Here is a 22,134-nt window from a genome sequence, read left to right on the forward strand (position 1 = left end):
ATAAATAGCACAAAATGTGAATAGTAAAACCCAGGCACTTTCTGCCTCCGCAAAGTGAAATGATGGTTATACTTTCTGCTGGGTCTGTAGCATAAGCTTAATGAGGTTAAAGCGATTTCATACGTGTACTCCTCACTGAGAATGGCCTGGGTCAGGTGATGTGGGTGGTAGTCTTCAATCAAGTCTTCAGTCGGGTAACCTTGACATTCCCCCCTCTCTCTGGCAGATGGAAAGGGAACCCCACCTCCCCTTGTTAGTGCTTATCCAAGGAAAACCTCCTTGCTGGACCCTCCTCTTCTGAGCTCCAGTCTTGTGAAAATACCTCCTGCGTTCCCAGGCAAGGCAGGGCTGGCCCAAAGTTCCATCCCCATCTTGGCCAGTTCACCCTGGGATGCCTCCGCAGAATTTAAGCGCCTAAGCAGACAAGGTCAAATTAAAACTGCTTCACTGCTGATTCTGGTTCAGGGTCCAGCCGTCAGGCACAGACCCGCAGCGGGAGAGGGGTCAGGGCCCTTCTCTGTACATGAGCCAAACGCCCCGCTTCTGGCCCGGGTGTACTCCAGAGTAACCCCCACTCCTGGCATCCCCTTACAGAGAGCTCCATCCCCCTGTGGCTTGCCTTGTGCTGAGGTCACAGGGACAGGCTCTTTATCCTGGCAGTGGAGATGCCAGCTGGGAACCCTGAGCATGAACCAGCAAGACGCAGACTCTCGCTCTTGACTTGGGGCTCCCGGCGCTGCCCCGGGCCGCGGGCCGGCCCACGGGCTCCCTCCTCCTTCTTGCCCTGGCTCGCCAGCCGGCCGGCCCGCTCGCTCGGTCTGCAGCCTGGGTTGGTTTCCCACGCCCGTCCTGGGTCTGACTCGGGATGCTGCGCCCCCGGAAGCCCCGCGGGCGCCTACCCCGGCCCGCAGCCCCTGGAAGGTGCCAACCCCGGGCGAGCCCGGGCGCCTCGGGAGGAGACGGGCATTTCACGTGGGCATCGTGCCTTCGCGGTGCTCACGCCTCTCCTCCGCAGCCGGTGCAGGGCCCCTCCGCCCGGACTCATCCCCCCAAAGTTAATCAGCCGTACTTGCCAGCTCGCTTTAGTTTGGGAAAGACTTCAAAACCTCGAGATCGGCGGGGCCCACGGCCGCTCCCAGCGCCCCCCGCCCCCCTCCACCACCCCCGGTTCTGCCTGGCGCGGGCTGTCGGGTGCTATAGGAGGCTGTGGCGTTTGTCTAGAACCGACATCGCAGGCACACGGACCCGCTCCTCGCCGGCCGTCGCCAAAGTTGCCGGAAGCCCCTCGGCCACCCGGCCCGGGCCAGATGCAGTTGCGTAACCTCGCCCCTCGCCCCCGCCCGCCGCCCGGTCGGCTCCCGGCAGCCCCGGCCCCCGGCAGCCTGCCGAGTCCTCAGCGCAGCCCGGTCGGGGGCGCGGGGCGAGAATCCCGGGGTCTGCGCCCGTCCGGGCGGTGTTCTGGCCGCGGCCAAGCGCAGCGGGCGCCGGGGCGCGGGAGCAGGGCGCGCGGGGCTCCGCTTACCTTCGGCGGCTTACAGATAAGTCGAGGTCGGTGCAGCGCCTGGCTCGGGCATGTCTCGCCGCGGACCCCGGCAAGCCTGGCGCGGCACGGAGCACTCCGGGCAGGGCATCCGCGGCGAGGCTCGCCGGGCTCGCGCGGAGGAAGGCTCGGCTTCGGGGGCTTGGCCCGCCGCCCGCGCCCCCCCTCCACCACCACCGCCGCCGCCGGGGCCCGGCCCGGCCGGCCCCCCGCGCCGCAGCTCGCGTCCCTCCGGCCCGGCTCAGCGAGGCGCGCGGCGAGGCAGCGGCTCGGCCGGCTCCGGGGACGCCCGCGCGCTCGCTCGCTCGCGGCGCGGCGGAGCCAGCCACAGCCACCCGGCGCCGTGCTCCTCCGATGTCCTCATTGACTGCGATCGTCTTCGGCGAGATGTGGGCGCCGGGGCCGGGAGGCGGGGGCGGAGAGGCGGAGGGAGCGGGAGGGAAGTCCTTGCCGCCGCCGCCGCCGCCGCCCCCCGGGTCCCAGCCACTCCGCCGAGCCGGGCGGCCGGAGGACGGGGCGCCGGAGCCGCTCGCCTGCCGCCTGTGCGCCCGCCTGGCACCGAGGCGGGCGGAGCCCCGGGCCCAGCGGGGCGGGAGCGGGGGCGGCGCGGGGCCAGGCCGGGGCCGCGGGCGTGGGGCGGGGGGGCCCCAGAGGGAGCAGAGCGGGCGGGAGTGCAGGGGCCCCCCCGCCCGCCGACGCCCGAGCCCCAGCCGAGGAGGAGGTGGAAGGAGCCGCCGGCGGCCGCCGCCTGCTCGCGGGGCTCCACAGCGGCGCGTCCTCGGGGTTTCTGGGCTGCAGGCGGCGCTGCGCGGCCCGGGAACTTGTTGAGCCTGCCCTGGAGCTGGAGCCGCCTCCGAGCAGCAGCTGGAGGGCGGGGACCCAGCGGTTTTTCCAGAGAGGGGGTCGCTGGGGACCCCGTGCCCAGGCTGCCGGCGGTGGCGGCCGACCCAGCCGAGCGCGGTTTTGAAATTAGGAGCGCGTCGGGGGCTTAGGCGGCTGCCCCCTTCATCTGCGGATTTGCTGCCTGCCTTGGGTCCAACCCGGGGTCAGCCCCTCTAAGCGGGGATTGCCCGGCAGGCTGGTTGTAACTGGCCGGAGTATCAAAGGCAGTCCGCCCGCGGGGTCCGCTGCCCACTGACATTCAGGAACCCGGCGCCTCCGCACCAAGACCCCCCCCACCCCGCCCCCCAAGTGGCGCTCACCGCCCACCTGCCAGGCCAGGACACTTGCTGCGTTTGTTTCAGGCGAGAGTTGAGGTCACTTGGGAAGGCAACAGGAGCTACCCCGTTCCCCCGAGGTCCTTGGAGCTCAGAGCCGCTGGCCCAGGGGCCTCGCGGATCCCTGTGGGACCTGGTGCCCAGGCCTGGGATTAGGCAGGCAGCTAGCTGCGGATCACCTGGCTCCCTAAATTTTCTCAGGCTTGGGGCTTGAAGTTCAGCCTCTTTGAGCATACCTGAAAGTAGCCACGTTCATTAGGTTTGATATTTCCCAAGAAAGGTCAGAGAAATGGTAAACGGGAGGGCAGTGCCAGGCTAGAGGGCGGGGGTGGGGGGGGGAGATGAATTGGGAGGACAATCGGTGACGTCTTTTCACTCACTCAGCCCTTCAGCCTCAGCTGTGTGCACACACCGCTGCCTGTTCCTTCCTGAGCACCGGCTCTGTGCTGCGATTCAGCCTTTGTTGGGTCCTGGTTTGCTGAGTTGAGTTGAGCCTAGGTCGGTGTTTTATGTAGTGACCGGTCTTTAGAAACCGGAAATGCCTCGTCTATACCTGGATGCTTCGGGTGATGCATCCAGATACCGCACACACGCAAAGCATCCTGAAAGCCCCTTTTCCCTCATACATTAGCACATAACTGTATAATTCTTGGCATCCAGATATGCCCAAGAAGGGAATCCTGAATCTGTGGATCCAAACTCTGTCACCGGGCTCTTTACTATCCTCTCTTAACCTAGAGTCCTCCAGTCTAATTTTCAGCTTGTTTACTTCTCTGGCTGGTAGTCGTGCTGGTGGTGCTGGCTGGAGAGATTTGCCAGGTGATGTGTGCGCAGCGGGGAAACCTGTAGCCTGCTGTTCTTCCTGGAAGGGAAGTGATATTGGGGATGTGTGGGACTTGGGGACATTTAATGCCAGGTGGGAGGGAGTGTCTCCATGGATACCTTCAACATAATCCCTTGGGGGTGGGCTGTTTCCACTGTGGATGCAATAATCTCTCCAAGGATTTTGGGCAACTTTCTGTAAATTTTACTTTATTGCTAATCCAGAAAATCGAAATCTGTCTTCCATCTCTTAAACATGTCACTGTAAATAAAGCTACCAGGAAATCCTGAAATTGTGCTGTTGGTAATGGAAAACTGAAGTTTTAGGGACCATGAGCGAAACAGATAAACATAAATGCTTAAATGCAGGACAGACCAGAGCTACAGGTGGCAGAATGAGCTGGCCAGAATGCAGCTCTGGGGGCGGTGGTGTTAAGACCCAAAGGATTTGGAATTCTAGGAAGAAAGTGGAAAGCTGTGATTGGCAGGTGAGAAAATCCACTTAATATGAACAGAGGATGTAATTGAGGTTTTTCGTATCATCAAGACTGCTTTTAGTTGTTCATGGCTGTAGTAGACATACAGTTGTTTTTCTGAGTCTATTAAAATTATCTGGGGACTTCCCTGGCAATCCATGCTTCCATTGCAGGGGACATGGGTTTGATCCCTGGTCAAGGAATTAACCCTTTCCCTGGCAAAGGGAAAAAATAGCTACTTTTTTTTGGCTGTGCTGCATAGCATTTTGGATCTTAGTTCCTTGATCAGGGATCAAAGCTGAAGCCCCACTAGTGGAAACACCAGAGTATTAACCACTGGACCACCAAGGAAGCCCCCCAAATAGCTAAACATTTAAAGTGGGATTGTCCAAAAGCAGACGTACCTAAGAATAAAAACATAAGAAAGTACAAGACGGATGATAAGAAAATCTTTGCATCTCTTTTCTTTTGCCTCCTTCTTAGATGTGTAGGTGCTATGCAGGGCAATGCTGGCTTTTTCAGCTCTCCAGCTTAGTAAATTCTGAGACCTCAATTTCTGCGTTAAAAAAAGACAAGAATATAGGAGTCAACGATATAAAAGAATGTTCCTTAGTTTTGTCCATCTGAATTCTGAACTGGAAATAACCCAAATGCATACAATTTGGGGGCTTTATTCATACCGTGGAATACTATACAGCAGGGAAAAGGAGTTGACTGCTCATGCATGCAGCATGAATGACCTTCACAAACCTTGTGCAGCTGAAGCCAGACACAAGAGTCAGTGTTACACATTTCCTTTGAAACCAAGTCTAAGAGGGTGAAAAATTTCCCTGTGGTGGTCGATGTCAGAAGGATGCTTATCTTTGAGCAGACCAATCCCACAGAGCCACACTGCCTTCTGTGCATCTTGAACCAGGTTCAAGTATGGTTGTGTACTTATGGAAAAATTCATCAAGATGTTCTCTTTTCTCAGAATGCCTCCTTTCTGTCTGGGCATTATCCCCGTGTTGTTACAGTATGTCTGCACACAAGTTTCCCAATAATCTGTCCCTTTCATTGAACCAGCCTATCTGTCAGTGAAATTAACTTCTATCTTCTGAAGCCTCCTCCTCTCCAAAACTCATGCCAAGAGAAAAGTCAGGTGCTGTAGGTAAGGCTCTGATTAGACACGCATTGGAGCTTCCTTCTTTGGGAGCATCTTTTTCTAGCATGTTCCTGGATGTCTGCTTGACTCTCAGGTGTATCCTCAGCAGACTTCACGTTGGAGATGACTTCCCTACCTGGTCCTTTGATGTTGTACTGTGACTACCAGGTGAGCCTGCGTCTGTGATGGCAGGTTCTACCCTTCAGTTCTAAAGATGTGGGTACAGTCCAGCCGTGCTCAGCTCCCACAGAAGGGAGGTAACTCAGCTTGACCTGAGCCTGTCGCGAAGAGATCAGTCACACCAGGGCGTTTTTCTTTTCTCTTTCAAGAACACGACCTAGTGCTCAACGGGGCTCCAGCTGGACCTCATCTTTGGCCTCGGAGACTAGTGAGAAACCCTCTGAAGGAACCCCTTTTCACATTCTGCTCAAGCATTTACCACCCACTCTCAGGACCGACCTCCTTCTCATACCTGCATCTCCCTGTGCGAACTCCCCTGTGCACGACTCTCCCATTGTCCTGGTAGCACAGCGGCGTTTCCTTCTGGTGGGAATCAGAGCTTTGTGTCTCGAGTCCTGTCCATGCCCGGGGGCTCTCCCCACTCCTGGTTCCTTTTCCTTCCACGATGAGCAGCTGGGGATGGTGTATTGGCCGGGATCACAATTTGGTTCCAAGAAACTGAACATCAGGCAGACGAGTTGCAATTCCTGGTTTTCTCTGATGCGTCATTGTGTATCTCATTTATCTGTAGGAAATGGAATGGTTTTATTTGTAAAGAGACCAAAAGTGGTTGGAGGTTTTCTTGAATGCACCACACCAGTGAGAAGAGGTGAAGGGTGGGCACGGGCTTCTGACTTCCCCTCTCCCTGTTCAGGACCCCTCATGTGCAAGGTCTTGCAAACTCAGAGGCTTTCCCCTCTCCCAGTTCTATCACTACTCACTCCCTCTCCTTTAGGTGGATGTGCTGAGAAATAACGGAGAAGGCAATGGCACCCCACTCCAGTACTCTTGCCTGGAAAATCCCATGGACGGAGGAGCCTGGTGGGCTGCAGTCCATGGTGTCGCTAAGAGTTGGACATGACTGAGCGACTTCACTTTCACTTTTCAGTTTCATGCATTGGAGAAGGAAATGGCAACCCACTCCAGTGTTCTTGCCTGGAGAATCCCAGGGACGAGGGAGCCTGGTGGGCTGCCGTCTGTGGGGTCGCCCAGAGTCGGACACGACTGAAGTGACTTAGCAGCAGCAGCAGCAGCTGAGAAATAAATACCCTGGATCTCATGTAGCTGACCTTCATTGGGTGGTCTAGGTGATGGGGTCTGTGGGGATTTCTCATTGTCCACATCTAATCTGCTGGGAGCAGGTCTCTTCCGGATGAGGGAGAAGCTAAAGGGCTTTTCTTAATCCTTGCTGGTAATGCTGGCTGCTCTTTGAGCCGCTGAAGGCAACCCCTCATAAACCAGGTAATATGCCCAGGCTGAGGAATGATACCTCTGACCAGAATTAGGTCAAGAAGGGATAAAAATGGCTTTCCCGTTTCAGTGTCTGCTCTGCTAATCCACTTCACTGGTGTCAAGACTGGGGATGACCCTTCCTTGAGCTGTCTGGCCTGGCAGACGTGAGGCCTGTGGTCAGTGCCCCTGGGAGCACTTGCCCTGGGGTATGCAGGAAGGTATTTCCTTGATGGCCTTTTGTGCTCACCTGAGGAGTCACAGAGATGGAGGAAGGAAGGGGGCAAGGAGAAAACAGAATTCTCTGTCACTCTTTTCCTTCCATAAAACCCTGTTTGACAGCGAAGGTGGTTCTCCTTAGTCACGTGCCTGCATAAGGCCACACGCCTGATGCGCTGCACAGCATCCCCTGTTATCCTCATAAGACAGCCAGGAAATAGATCCTCTTTCAGTCTTCTCCCAGAGGAAGAACGGACAGGTCATTTCTCCAAGGTCACACAGCTAGGAAGTGATAGAGTCTAGATTCAAACCCAATACTGCCTGCTGCCACAGCATTACCCTGCCCCACTCAGGTTTATTCTTTTTAAATCAATTTGAGCTTTGCTCAGGGGCTTCCCAGGTGGTGCTGGTGATAAAGAACCCACCTGCCACTACAGGAGACTAAAGAGACTCGGGTTCAATCCCTAGGTCGGAAGGATCCCCTGGAGGAGGAAATAGCAACCAACTCCAGTATTCTTGCCTGGAGAATCCCATGGACAGAGGAGCCTGGCGGACAACAGTCCTTAGGATTGCAAACAGTCAGACACGACTAAAGGAACTTGGTACTAGCACGCGGGGTCACATTGAGTGTTCTCTTGTTTGCACCACGTGCTGGTCAGACATCATGGTCCTACTTGAGGAGTGGCCTTGATCAGCGGAATCCATTCCTGGCCACCCCAACTACCCATGTCCAGAGCAGGCTGTACCCTTCCAGGCCCTTGTGGGGTCGGCTTGGCTCCATCATGGAACATTCTGACCAGAAATGTCACCTGTAATGGCACGCTGTCATACAGCACATCACTCGTGTCTGCTGACTGAGGCGTGCTTTTGACCAGGCGTTGTTTCCCCTTTACTTCTGAACTTATCTGATCACCGTATCAGTTATACTTTGGAGTAGAAACAGTCTCTGAAACAGCAACACGCCATAACCGTCTCACATCTGGATGGTGCATTATGCTTGTGCAGTGTAACTTCAATGATCTTAACCCACGTTTTCTTCATTGGATATCGGTTATCAGAAGGATCAATCACAGCATGTTCTGTATATATCACTAAAGACCATCTCAGATTCTTCAGAGGCTAGGTGTCTGGACGCTGTGTTATGATGATCTTCTGGATTTAGTAAGGAGGATCATGGGTGATGTGGTAGCCAGCTGCTATCCGTCAGAAAGCAAGCATTTTGTTCCTTCACGCCAAGCTGCAAGTGGGAAGAGGGCAGAATTTTTAAAAGCCTATCTGTTTCTGTTGGGTGACCTCTAAGGTCACACACAGACTTTCAGTCCCCTGTTTTTCACAAACATTTCTGTTTCATTTTGCCGAATCCTTGGAGAATTAAATAGGCCATTACTTTAATTCCACTGCACTGTCGGATTGCAGAGCTCCCCGTTTCCAATTTGCCTAATTTGGGTTTTGGCACATTTTGGAGCGGCGGTAAGACTCTAGACATGTGCTTGCCTTGGAAGCTCTTCTGGGTTCACATCTGTTAATAACTAGTGCACCTTTAACTGACGTTAAAGCAATAACTGAAAACATACCTGAACGTATTTCTTACACAAATTAAACTTCCTGCAGGATTTAAACAAAAGAAAGACATTTTATTTATGCATGCTGTTTAAGGTTCTCTTTTTTTCTAATTTTTTTTTTTTTTTTTTAATATTGATACAGAACCCAGTGTGTTAGGTTAAAGAGCGTATGGTAAGAATGGATTAAGGTTAACAGCAGTCCCTGCACCACTGACCGAGGCTCCCTGGTGGGTTCTCTTCCTGCCCCCAGGCTTCTGAGCTCAGAAGAGGGGAGGAATCTTCATATCCTGCTGCTGCTAAGTCGCTTCAGTCGTGTCCGACTCTGTGCGACCCCATAGATGGCAGCCCACTAGGCTCCTCTGTCCCTGGGATTCTCCAGGCAAGAATACTGGAGTGGGTTGCCACTTCATATCCTAGATCATGCATTTCTCCTTTTTTTCTTTTAACTTTTTATTTTATATTGGAGTATAGCTGATTATTAGGCTTCCCAAGTGGTTCAGTAGTAAAGAATCCACCTGCCAATGCAGGAGATTGGCATGTGGGTCTGGAAGATTCCTAGGAGAGGGAAATGGTAACCTACTCCAGTATTCTTGCCTGGGAAATCCAGAGACAGAGGAGCCTCACGGGCTACAGTCCATGGGATGAAAAGGGGTCAGACATGACATATCGGCTAAACAACATAGCTGCTCAACAAGGTTGTGTTAGTCTCAGGTGGACGGCAAAGGGACTCAGCCACACATATGCGTACATGTATCCATCCTCCCCCAAAGTCCCCTCCCGTCCAGGCTGCTGTATAGCATCGAACAGAGTTCCCTGTGCTGTACAGTAGGTCCTTGTTGGTTACCCATTTAAAATACAGCAGTGTGTACATGTCCATCCCCAAACCTCTAGTTATCCCTTCGCCCTTCCATCCCACTGGTAACTGTAAATTCGCCAGAACATGCATTTCATTCCAGCTGCTGCTGTTGCTTTCTAGTCGCTCAGTTGTCTGACTCTCTGGGGACCCCATGGACTGTAGCCCACCAGGCCCCTCTGTCCATGGGATTTCACAAGTAGGAACACTGGAGTGGGTTGCCATTTCCTTCTTCAGGGAATCTTCCTGACCCAGGGATCAAACCCATGTCTCCTGCTTGCCAGGCAGATTCTTTACCACTGAACCATCTGGAAAGGCAAGGAGGCAAATTGTACAAAGCTTTTTCTCACTGGCATTCATTGTTTGGCTATTTCAGAGGCTTAAAGGAAACAATTTGAAAATCAGCTTGTTTTTTTTTAAAAATAAACCTGAGACGTGAATGTGGCAGTTCACCGAAGATTCACCAAAAAGGTGAAAGACGATTAGTAGAGAGTTCTGTTACTCAGTGTCAAGTTTTAAGGAAATCTTGACTCATTTTTATGTGAGTTCCCACCCTGGACCCCCTCCCACCAACATCTAATGTTTCGGAGTTTGTTAAATGTTTGAAATGTTCACTGAGGCTTGGTGTTTCAGCAGTCAAAGTGAGGCTTCTGGACACTGATAGCTGAGACCGCAAATGCCCTCTCTTGGCCTCAGTTCAGAGTGTCCTCATCAATCGTGATTTGGCCCCTCGTGGCCCACTTCATGCTCCAGATCTTTCCCTGTTTGAATGTGGCTCACCTTGCTCCATTTGATCAGCAGGAGCAAATGTAAAATTACCCTTCTATGAGGATGTCCTGGGCTATGAGCGTTGTGCCCTAAATTTCTAGTGGAAGATGAAATCCATTGATGATTTATTTTGTTTACTGAATCCGAACATGAAAATGAAGAAATTTGTTTTAATGGTATCTTCTGCCTCCTCTCTCCAGTGGAGTAAATATTGTCACGTGGAAATGCTGATGATACTTCTGAGTCCCTTAAAATAAGCGCTGTGATTCATTCACACCATGAAAACAGTAGAGTCAACATGTTCACCCTCAGGTTCATCAGCGACTGGCTCTTTCCTTTTTAGTCCCTGGGTGTTAATGAGCATTTTCACTTCTGGAGCTTTCTCTGCTCCCAGCTCCATTGTGGACTAGGAATGAGGGTCCTGACGTCAAGCTTTGGGTCTTGGCCTTGGGAATTCTGTGTTTGGGCTCTGCGATTGTGGGCAAATTGTGTTAATTTGATTTGATATTTTAGACAATCTCTCATAAGAAAATAAGCAGATTAAAGCCACGGCTCAGTGTGGTCACCACCTCCTCCTGGTCATATAAGTGGACTGAGACAGATGCCCATGGCCCAGAGTGTGTGGATTTACAAAGAATGTGTTCCTTTTGTACATTAGGCATGTTTAGAGTTCTTTGTTGAATTCTTGGCTTTTATGACAGCCAAGGATACTTTGTTAGTCCTCAAAGGACATTTTAAAAACATCACTGTACTGAAATCAGCTTAAGGTGTGATACATACGTGTGGCAAGTGTTGAAACATGGCTGATGTTGCCATGAAATTTAAATAAGCTCCAGTAAAGCACATATAATATCTGTATACCATGTAAAATGCAAAGATCTCCCATAGACGTCTTTACTCTTTATTTCTTGACAAGCATGCATAATCTCCATCTTTGAATACAGAACAGAATCAATATTTTAAAAGAGTTTTTCATCCGTGGGTGTAGCCCACTTTAAACAAACTCCTTATATGAAAGGGTGTCTTGACAACAGGTGAACCGATAGCTTTCACTTTATCAAAGGCTCATTTTGATGAAGCCTGCCTTCAAATAACCACCGTCTCTTATGCACTTAGAGGGATTCAGGTTGTCAAAAACTTCTTAACATGTGACTTTGCAGGACTCCACCTTTTGTCTCAAGTGTCATCTACCATACATTCTTGTTTATATACACATATGAATGCCTGTATATACCCTGGAAACTTCTGAAATTGCTTGTGGTGGGATTCTGTACCTGTTCCCAGAGTAGGATAGTGGGCAGATTTGGGTTGTCAGAGCAAAACATCAGTGTTCTTCATTCGCTAAAATTCTCCTTTACCCTCTCTTTACCAGAGTAAGAGATGACATTTACTCAGTAGAAACCAGAGCTAAAACAATAGACTTGTCTCCCAAAGGACCCTGTGTTTTGTTGGGTGCTTCACATGTTTTCTCTTATTTCATCTTTTCTACAATGTTACAAAGTACTAGCACGTGAAATGTAAATTGCAGAGCTGCTTGTGTAGCACCTTGGAAGATTTTTCTTTTTGCCTATACCACTTTTCAGAGTTACAGTAAATTGGCATGCACTAGACGAAAACAACAGAATGGGAAAGACTAGGGATCTCTTCAAGAAAATCAGAGATATCAAAGGAATATTTCATGCAAAGATGAGCTCGATAAAGGACAGAAATGGTATGGACCTAACAGAAGCAGAAGATATTAAGAAGAGGTGGCAAGAATACACAGAAGAACTGTACAAAAAAGATCTTCACGACCCAGATAATCACGATGGTGTGATTACTGACCTAGTGCCAGACATCCTGGAATGTGAAGTCAAGTGGGCCTTAGAAAGCATCACTACAAACAAAGCTAGTGGAGGTGATGGAATTCCAGTTGAGCTATTTCAAATCCTGAAAGATGATGCTGTGAAAGTGCTGCACTCAATATACCAGCAAATTTGGAAAACTCAGCAGTGGCCACAGGACTGGAAAAGATCAGTTTTCATTCCAATCCCAAAGAAAGGCAATGCCAAAGAATGCTCAAATGACCTCACAATTGCACTCATCTCACACGCTAGTAAAGTAATGCTCAAAATTCTCCAAGCCAGGCTTCAGCAATATGTGAACCGTGAACTTCCTGATGTTAAAGCTGGTTTTAGAAAAGGCAGAGGAACCAGAGATCAAATTGCCAACATGCGCTAGATCATGGAAAAAGCAAGAGAGTTCCAGAAAAACATCTATTTCTGCTTTATTGACTATGCCAAAGCCTTTGACTGTGTGGATCACAAGAAACTGTGGAAAATTCTGAAAGAGATGGGAATACCAGACCACCTGATCTGCCTCTTGAGAAATGTGTATGCAGGTCAGGAAGCAACAGTTAGAACTGGACATGGAACAACAGACTGGTTCCAAATAGGAAAAGGAGTTCGTCAAGGCTGTATATTGTCACCCTGTTTATTTAACTTATATGCAGAGTACATCATGAGGAACGCTGGACTGGAAGAAACACAAGCTGGAATCAAGATTGCCGGGAGAAATATCAATAACCTCAGATATGCAGATGACACCACCCTTATGGCAGGAAGTGAAGAGGAACTAAAAAGCCTCTTGATGAAAGTGAAAGTGGAGAGTGAAAAAGTTGGCCTAAAGCTCAACATTCAGAAAACGAAGATCATGGCATCCAGTCCCACCACTTCATGGGAAATAGATGGGGAAACAGTGGAAACAGTGTCAGACTTTATTTTTCTGGGCTCCAAAATCACTGCAGATGGTGACTGCAGCCATGAAATTAAAAGATGCTTACTCCTTGGAAGGAAAGTGATGACCAACCTAGATAGCATATTAAAAAGCAGAGACATTACTTTGCCAACAAAGGTTCGTCTAGTCAAGGCTATGGTTTTTTCTGTGGTCATGTATGGATGTGAGAGTTGGACTGTGAAGAAAGCTGAGTGCCGAAGAATTGATGCTTTTGAACTGTGGTGTTGGAGAAGACTCTTGAGAGTCCCTTGGACTGCAAGGAGATCCAATCAGTCCATTCTGAAGGAGATCAGCCCTGAGATTTCTATGGAAGGAATGATGCTAAAGCTGAAACTCCAGTACTTTGGCCACCTCATGCGAAGAGTTGACTCATTGGAAAAGACTCTGATGCTGGGAGGGATTGGGGGCAGGAGGAGAAGGGGATGACAGAGGATGAGATGGCTGGATGGCATCACTGACTTGATGGGCGTGAGTCTGAGTGAACTCCGGGAGTTGGTGATGGACAGGGATGCCTGGCGTGCTGCGATTCATGGGGTGGCAAAGAGTCAGACATGACTGAGCGACTGATCTGATCTGATCTGATCTGAAGGGGTTCTTAGGGCATTTCCCAGTGGCTCAATGGTACAGAATCCGCCTGCAATGCAGGGGATGCAAGAGATGTGGTTTCGATCCCTGGGTCCGGAAGATGCCCTGGAGGAGGAAATGGCAATCCACTCTGGTATTCTTGCCTGGAGAATCCACGGACAGAGGAGCCTGCTGACCTGCAGTCCATGGGGTCACACAGAGTCAGACACGACTGAAGCGACCTAGCATAGTATAGCAAGGTGTTCTTCACACTTCACCGGCCTTGACCAGTTGAGTTTATTCCTGTTTTTAAGATAGCCAACACTCTCCTCTCCCTAATATAAGTAGATGAATTGGCTTATTAATGTTTCATTTAAATATATTCTCATTTATTCTGGATGAAAGACAGGTGTTGGCATATCAGGTTCTGTTCTCCATAAAGGGTAGTCAGTTTAGGGTGACATCTTTCCTTCATTAACTATTACTGCATTCTGGAGCTTCCTGGGAAGATAGAAACACCACCACTCTCATTCGCTCATCTTCGTTGAGTTAACTCACTGTATGCCCATTGGCTCATAGTTCTAGCGCTTTCATGAATTAGAACTTTAAGCTTCCTAAAGGCTCCATGAACATAGGTCATGGTTAGCACCATGTCAGGTGAGGGGGGAAGCACTGAGAGGTCAACACATGTGACTGGCTAGATCTGGAATCTTACATGAAAACCACAATCAAGAAGTTTTGGGTGATCAGGAATCTTCTACAGAAATATCAGGGAGCAACTTCCAGTGAGACAAAATATAGATATTAGTATTTGTTTTTGACTTGTACCTGAATAACCAGCCAATAAACTTTATGTAGACTTGGAAGTATTATCCCTTTTCCCCCAGGAAAGCAGAACATCATTTGTTCTTGTACATGTTGAGAATATGGATGATTATCTCATTTGGGGGTTCCCTTAGCAGGCAAGTGACTTTATTACCTGATTGTTAATGAAAAAAACAGTTTCGAGCAGAGGAGGGTAGAGTTTTTCTTACAGTTACATAATACATAGTTTTGACTTTTGGTGTCATTCAATCTGTGTTGTAAAAACTCATCTCTGCTGGTGAAACAGAAAGGTAGATGCAGACAATAGGTAGACAAATAGGCATGACTGAGTTCCAATAAAACTTTATTTATAAAACCAGGAAGTGGGCCAGATCTGGTCCACAGGCTATAGTTTTCTGATCTCTGATACAGAGCAAAAGTTGTTCTGGAGAATTTTGATGCCTTATTTAGGCCCACATTTTAAAGATGAGTTAATAAAGCATTAGACTCATCACATGAAGCACTGGGGTTTTTTTTCCCTTTTGCTTCTCTCATGTGCTAGATTCTAGGTAATACCGCTTCCTCTTTGTGCAGATTTGTGCAGAATTAAATCAATGTGTCCTATCCTTGACAGGATGGGAATACGATGATGGAGCAGTTTATCTGTTAGCGTTTGAGTAACAGACAATAATTGCACGCCTCAAGATTCCCATTCTTGGGGAAAAAGCAAAGACTAAACACACAAAACGGGGAATGGCAACATTTTTGCCTCAGTGTTCCAGAAGGATTTTGCTTTGTGGTCTCTGAGAATACTGTAGTTACTGGAAGGAAAATGCAGTAATCTCTTCCATAGGAAAGCGTGTGTGTGTGTCTGGTGCCTTTGAATTTCCACACCCCTGGAGGGAACACTGTATAACTCAAGACAAGACAATGCTGGGCAGACACTATCGGATTTTCATCTACGGCTGATTTATCGAGGTGCTTCAGGAAACCAGAAGGAATATGTTTGTTGTAGGCTTTTAATACTGGAGCTCCCACGGTGACTGCTGTGAGCCATCTTTTGTTTCGGTGGTTTCCAAACATTTGAGATAAGTAGTAGTTGTGGTTGTTCAGTCACTAAGTCGGGTCTGACTGTTCTCGATCCATGGACTGTAGCGTGCCAGGCTCCTCTCTCCTCTGTTATCTCCCAGAGTTTGTTCAAATTCACGCCCATTGAGTTGCTGATGCTACCTAACCATCTCATCCTCTGCCACTCCATTCTCCTTTCGCCTTCAGTCTTTCCCAGAATCAGGGTCTTTTCCAATGAGTTGGCTTTTTGCATAAGGTGGCCTTGGTATTGGAGCTTCAGCTTCAGCATCAGTCCTTCCAACGAATATTCAGGGTTGATTTCCTTTAGGGTTGAGATAAATAGTTAAGCTTCTGTAATTGGTCTTTGTAACCATATGAAAAATGATTAAGTATTAGCATCACATGAATTTTTTAATAAAAGTAAGGATTAATGCCATGTTTCATACATGATATTTTACATGTAAAATATCATGTATGAAATGAGATGCCAGTCCAGGTTCAATACACAATACTGGATGCTTGGGGCTAGTGCACTGGGACGACCCAGAGGGAAGGTATGGGGAGGGAGGAGGGAGGAGGGTTCAGGATGGGGAACACATGTATACCTGTGGCAGATTCATTTTGATATGTGGCAAAACTAATGCAATTATGTAAAGTTTAAAAATAAAATAAAATTTTAAAAAAAGTAAGGATTAATAATCAGTCAAATATCCTTACTAATGTTATCCTTAATTCTTTAGATTTGAATATTCCAGGGAACAGAGATTTCCTGTCCTCTGATAATTATTTTAACATGCCAGAAATGTGACATAGTTATTGAATTCAGTAAACTTCATTGTGTATTGTCACCTCAGTTTGAGATTTGTCAGTATTATATCATCTGTTAGTACTTTGTGATAATCTCTAAAGACATTCGGTAAGCTTTTAAAATTTAATTTTGTATAGCAACTGTGTTTGGTGCAGAACTATGGTGCTCCTTTATTAATTAAAATTAGATCATTGTGCATTGTACTGTAATTAGCAAGTTGAAAGTAACATGTTCTGTCTTTGGCGACAGACATGTGTTTTCCTAGCGTGAGGACCCTAACCTGTGTACACGGCATTTCTCTCAAGTGTGTTTAACCGAAGGAAGCAAGTTTGAATTTGTTTTCTAACTGCATAACTCGTGGGGGCACTGAGATTCCTGTGAGTATCCAGAGGCAGTTCTTTGGTTTCATACTCTCCTTCAGCTGACAAAGAGTGGCAGCTTCGAGCACCAGTTTTTCCATTTTTATACTAAGGTTTCACTTGATGAATCAGAATGTTGAACACATGGAGGTCAGGAGGAGGTGGGCCTTGCCTTTGCAAGTGACGAAGGAAAGCACAGGCAAGCAAGTGTGTGCTGTGTATGTTTCCCTGGTCTGGGTGTTCGTAAAAGAAGGCAAAATCTGGTCATTCTTTGTGGGAAAATCACATTCAAGAGTTTCTTGAAGGTTGAAGAAAGGAGCAAGGATGAGTGGGAGCTCTGGGGACAGCAGAGGCTTGGGGTGGCTTTGAGCCCATGGAGGCTTTGGTGACTGGGTGCTGTCCATGACTCGCCGGGACATGAGGGGAGGGTGACTCGCATCCTCGTTGTCAGAACTGAGAATCCAGCACCTCCTGTCATACAGCCGGAGAAAGGATGCTTACAAGGAGTCCTCAGCCCACTCTTTCCTCTCCCTTGGTTGGAGCTGCCTTTTAAAATGATGGATTTGAGGGACTTCCCTGGTGATCCTGCGGTTAAGAATCCCCTTTCCAATGCAGGGGATCTGGGTTTGATCCCTGGTCGGGGAATTGGGATCCCACATGTCCTGGGGCAACCAAGCCCGCGTGCCGCAGCTAGAGAGCCGACCCTGGGCTGGAGCTACAAAGAGCCCGCGTGCCGCAATGAAAGATCCCCGCATGCAGCAACTAAGACCCGATGCAGCCAAATCAATAATAAAAATATGTAAATAAATATTAAAAAAAAATAAAATGGTGGATTTGGAAAACAGAAAAGTAGTCAAGGTGCAAGAAGATGATTCACACCAGGAAGCACTTCATCCAATAAGTTGTAAAAATAAATACACCCCACGACCACGGCAAGTAAGTGTTACGAGTAGAATGTACTGAAAGAACGTCAGAGAGACCTAGGGACCGTGGCTGCAGTTAAACATGGATGTGCCCCGCCTGCTGTTCGCACTTGTGCCTGAAGCCGCCTTCAGTGCTGGTGTGGTTCCAGTTCAAGCTGTGCTCAGTCGCTCAGTCGTGCCCGACTCCCTGTGACCCCGTGGCCTGTAGCCCTCCAGGCTCCTCTGCCCCTGGGATTCTCCAGGCAAGAATACTGGAGTGGGTGCCACTTCCTCCTCCAGGGCATCTTCCCGACCCAGGGATCGAACCTGGTCTCCTGTGTGTCCTGCATTGCAGGTGGATTCTTTCTGACTAAGGCCACCTGGGAAACCTCCTCTGAGCAGGGCACCCAGATACGCAGACCCCCTGCCCCTCGAATCCAGCTGGGCTCCGTTGCCTCTGACTCCCCAGTTTCATGTCCGTTCACCCCAGCGGGGCCGCACGGGCGTCAGTGTCCTCTGTCCTGGTTCCCAAGGACGTGGAGACTTGGCTTAAGGAAATCCTCAGCTTGGCTCCTGTGCAGTTGGTATAAGTCATCGTTCCTGCTTTATAGGCACTCAGACACATTACGAGGCTCTGCCAGGGTTTTTTTTCCTTCCCCAATCAGGGGAAAAAGAGAAAAGATTTCTATCTCAGTTCCTTGGTTCCCTCACAGTGAGAATGAAAATTTTTATGAAGTCTTAAATTTGGTGGTTATTGTCCCATTACCTATAGAAACTGCCGTAAAGACTGCATTTCGCTCCCATCAACACATGCTCTGGGTGCCCCTAACGTGGTCCCAGTGCTCGTCCCGGAAAAAAGGGCCACTCCTCCCCTCTGCAAACGACTCCCATGCAAGCCTTGGTGCGCCAAGGAGGCGGAGTGAGGCATTAGAGCTGCCGTAAAGGGGGCCGCTCCCGGAGAATTGATTCTGAAGGATGAGGGACCCATCAGATGCTCAGGTCAGAAGGGAACTTCCTGGGATTCCTGGAGAAGGTCTCCCAGGTTGAGCCTAGGATCCAGAAATGCCAATCCACCGGGAGCTAAGTCAGGCTGTTTCTCGGGCCCTCCTCCTTGGCTTTCTTGGCCTTGAATTCTCTGGTCTGGCCCACGTTGCCCCTCTCGATGTGATTGGCAGAGGCTTTCAGACGTGGGTGCCCGGCCAAGCTCTCTGCCCTGCTCCTCCTTTGCAGGAGTCAGCTGCCGGTCCAGGTTGGGAGCAGGATGACCTCTGCTGGTCTCTCTCTTTCTGTTTGCCTTCCCAAAGGATTCCTCAGCACATGCAGCTGAAAGCACAAGGCAAACGCCCTCCCTCTGCTGCATTCTTGTAGGCAGGACGACATTTCTTTCAAAGAGGGAAATAAAAGCTCAGGATATTCTTGGGGCTGGTTGCTAAACCTGACAAGGGCTTAATGACTTAATGCATTACAACCAGCAGCTTTTGGCATCCTTCTCCGAGCTCCAGCTGGACTGTTCAGTCCTGCACGCCCGTAGCAGGCAGCGTAGCCAGGGAACGCCAAGTGCAGGTACTGGGCAGATGGGGTTTGCCTGTCTCCTCTGTGAGAAAGGGCATTTCTCTTAATTGACTCAGCAGGTTAATAGTCTCGGGTGCCAGGCTGATACTGTCAGACACCTCTCGGGGAGAAACACTCCTGCTCAGGTGACCCCCAAAACTTATTTATTGACCTTCACCAATCCAGATCCTGATGCTGGGAAACATTGAAGGCAGAAGGGAATGACAGAGGGTGAGATGGTTGGATGGCATCATTGACGCAGTGGACATGAGTTTGAGCAAACTCGGGGAGATGGTGAATGACAGGGAAGCCTGGTGTGCTGCAGTCCATGGGGTGGTAAAGAGTTGCACACGACTGAGCAACTGAACAGCAAGCCAGTCTCTGCCTTTACGAGGGAGGCTGGATGGACCCTGTTTGTGAATCTGGGGTCTTGAGATATGATCTGACCAGCATCAGGTGCTCCTTAGAAGCATCATTGTCTGTGTGCTTTTTATTATTGGCAAATTTGTTTCTGACACATAACAGCTTTCAGTGCTGAATATTTTTTCCCAGATTTTTTTTTTTTAAGAGCAGTTTTGGTTCATTACAATCAAGGGGAATACAGAGATTTCTCATTCACCCCCTGCCCTCTCACACACAGAACCCTCTTCCCTCCCACTATCAGCACCCCTGCTGGAGGGGGCGTTTGTTACAGCTGATCACTTATCTGGCACGCCACGGTCACCAGAGCCCATAGATCAGCTCAGTCAGAGCTCTGCGTTGTATGTTCTGTGGGTTTGGACACGTGCGTAATGACTCATATCCATCATGATAGGGTCCTACCGAATACTTTTACTGCCCTAAAAATCCTCTGTGCTTTTTATGCTTGTCATAGTTGCTTCTGACATTTAACAGCTTTTCTTAATGGGTTTTTATACTGTTGATTTTTATTTTTTTCTGGTTGAAATGACAGGTTAGATGATTGGTCAAATAAGAAAAATTCAGGCACCATCATTTTTATAAAAAGATATTCAGAGATAATACATGTAGTTGGTAAAAAGGAAGATGGCATCTCAGGGGTTCCACCTGTAGCCATCCCCCAGGTAAGGCCAGGAACCGTAATGGGGATGTGCTCCCAGGTACGGGCTGTTCTTATGAACACTCGTCCTTCCCTGACTCCGTAACTTCGCCTTTTTTATGTGGACATGAATCTTGCAGGTCATTTCCTGCCCTTGTTACCAAGTCTACTGCGTATTCCAAAGCACTGTAGGTGTGCCGTGATTCTAAAGTTTGAAAATAGCATCATTTAAAAAGACTTAGGTTTTCTAGTGTGTGTGTATGTATGTGTGTGTGTATGTGTGTATATATATATATATATATAATATTGTACATGCTATTTACATATTTATATATATACAAAAGCTTTTCTACTATGCTTGATAAAGTCTTGAGAAAGAACATTAAAAAAAAAAAGAGGCAGAGAAATTGGAAAACATAAACTAAATGAAATGGGAGCCTTGAATATGAAACAAAATGTGAAACAAGCTAGATATAAAAGTAAAAGATCACATATAGTCCAGTTGTTTTTAAACATGGCTGCTCATTAGAAACACATCTGAAATGGTAACTAAAAATCTTAATTTCTTTTCTTAAAACAAATGATTGTAATATATAGTGGCACTATATGTTAACTTTGTTCTGTATTTTCTAAGCTTCCTATAAATTTATCGTATTTCCATAATTTAAAATAACAGAAAGAAAACGTAAAGAGATTTGAAGCTGCAAACCATATAAAATTTACTTTTAAAAAAGGTCTGTTTTCTTAGGCTGCACTGGGTCTTTGCTGGGGCACTTGGGGATCTTAGATCTTTCTTGTGGCATTCGGGATCTTTAGCTGGAGCATGTGAGCTCCTGGTTGCTCCATGTGGAATCTAGTTCCCTGCCTAGGGATCAAACCCAGGCCCTCTGCACTGGGAGTGCAGAGTCTTAACCACTGGACCACCAAGGAAGTCCATAAGTGACTTTTGAGAATATTTTTCCTTAAAGGAGTCATCTATTTGGAGAATAAGCACATATTGCAAAATTGTTCAAAACTGGTTTCATCTTAGCGATTTGTAAAGCTCTATTTGATCTGCTTTATATTTTTAAAAATACTCACCTCTAGTGAATGGCTTATTTTTTTGTGTGTGCATTTTTTCAAGGACATGGAAGATAATATCCTGATAGAAGGATTATTTAACTCCAGCCCACCGATTTCTCAGTTGTCTATTTCCTGGCCTCCAAAAATGTATCTGCTTAAGATTAAGTGTGAGATTATTTCAAGATGTCTTTTGTTCTTTGCACTCATAAGAAATGTTTTCTGAAGCAAACGTACATGTGGCCACTATGTGACAACACTGGCTGTATTTTATTTTCATAAGTTATTTTGTACATAGGAGTGCTTGAAGCAATATGTGAGCCTGTGATATAATCCATACAGAATTTGAAAATGGATTTCCAGGAAAAGGTGAAAAGGCTTTAAGGTTCTAAGCCAGGCACGTGCTGGCTGTTGAGGACTGGGCTTCTTCCTTCCAGAGTCCTTACTTGATTTTCTCTCTGTGCTTTCAGAAGCCCCCAGGTAAGGTAAGCGTTTCCCTGTGGGCCTGCCTCGTTGCCTGGAAATTCAGAAGCTCTCGTTCTGTTTCTGCGTGTTCGCAGTATTTGTGTGGACTCTTTTTCCTCTCAGTGAAGAATGACTTTACTTTTTTTTTTTCCTATTATGTGCCCTCTGTGGTGGAGGCTTCTCTGTGAAGGACCTTGAGAGTCCCTGCTAGCTAGATGACTTGCTTTGTCAGTACTTTAATTCCCCACACTCCACCCTGTGCACCGAAGGATGGAGAACATACATCGCGTGTCCTTTGAGGCTGATTTCCCATACCTGACTTCCATGATGATTTCCTGCTTCTGAATTTAACTTTGGAGAAGTGTTTCTGCTTGGGGAAGAAATCCCAAACTCCTTATTTATTTATTTTTTTCATTTTTAGCAATAAGTAGTGTTTTTTTAGTAATGAGTGAAAAATACAATGAAAGGTTGTACAAAGTCAAATCTGATCTCTTCTGTCCCAGGTCCCCCTTCCCATCCTCCGCTGTCACTCGAAATGTTGACAGGCTGGTGTGTATCTTTACACAGTTTTCTTCTTGTTCATAAGTACCTAGGCAATTTTTAAATATATGTACATATTTTCTTTACACATGTAAGCTCAGGTTATTATTGGGAGGAGTATGGGGGGATGTT

At 48.1% G+C, this 22,134-nt stretch overlaps 2 protein-coding genes and 1 non-coding gene across 4 annotated transcripts in view; 1 reads left to right on the forward strand and 2 right to left on the reverse strand.

Annotated features, from left to right (window-relative positions):
• Positions 1-2,044, reverse strand: part of INSYN2A (inhibitory synaptic factor 2A) — a 62,742-nt gene extending 60,698 nt beyond the window's left edge. The window contains exon 1 of the mRNA XM_002698567.6: positions 1,523-2,044. The gene's annotated coding sequence lies outside the window, so the exon portion shown is untranslated. The remainder of the gene's footprint in view (positions 1-1,522) is intronic.
• DOCK1 (dedicator of cytokinesis 1) overlaps positions 1-22,134 on the forward strand; it is a 556,534-nt gene that overhangs the window by 282,384 nt on the left and 252,016 nt on the right. The window lies entirely within an intron of this gene.
• Positions 20,796-20,868, reverse strand: TRNAG-CCC (transfer RNA glycine (anticodon CCC)). The gene has a single exon. It is a non-coding gene; the product is annotated as a tRNA-Gly (tRNA).

This window comes from Bos taurus, chromosome 26 (genome assembly GCF_002263795.3).
Source record: "Bos taurus isolate L1 Dominette 01449 registration number 42190680 breed Hereford chromosome 26, ARS-UCD2.0, whole genome shotgun sequence".
NCBI classification, from domain to species: Eukaryota; Metazoa; Chordata; class Mammalia; order Artiodactyla; family Bovidae; genus Bos; species Bos taurus.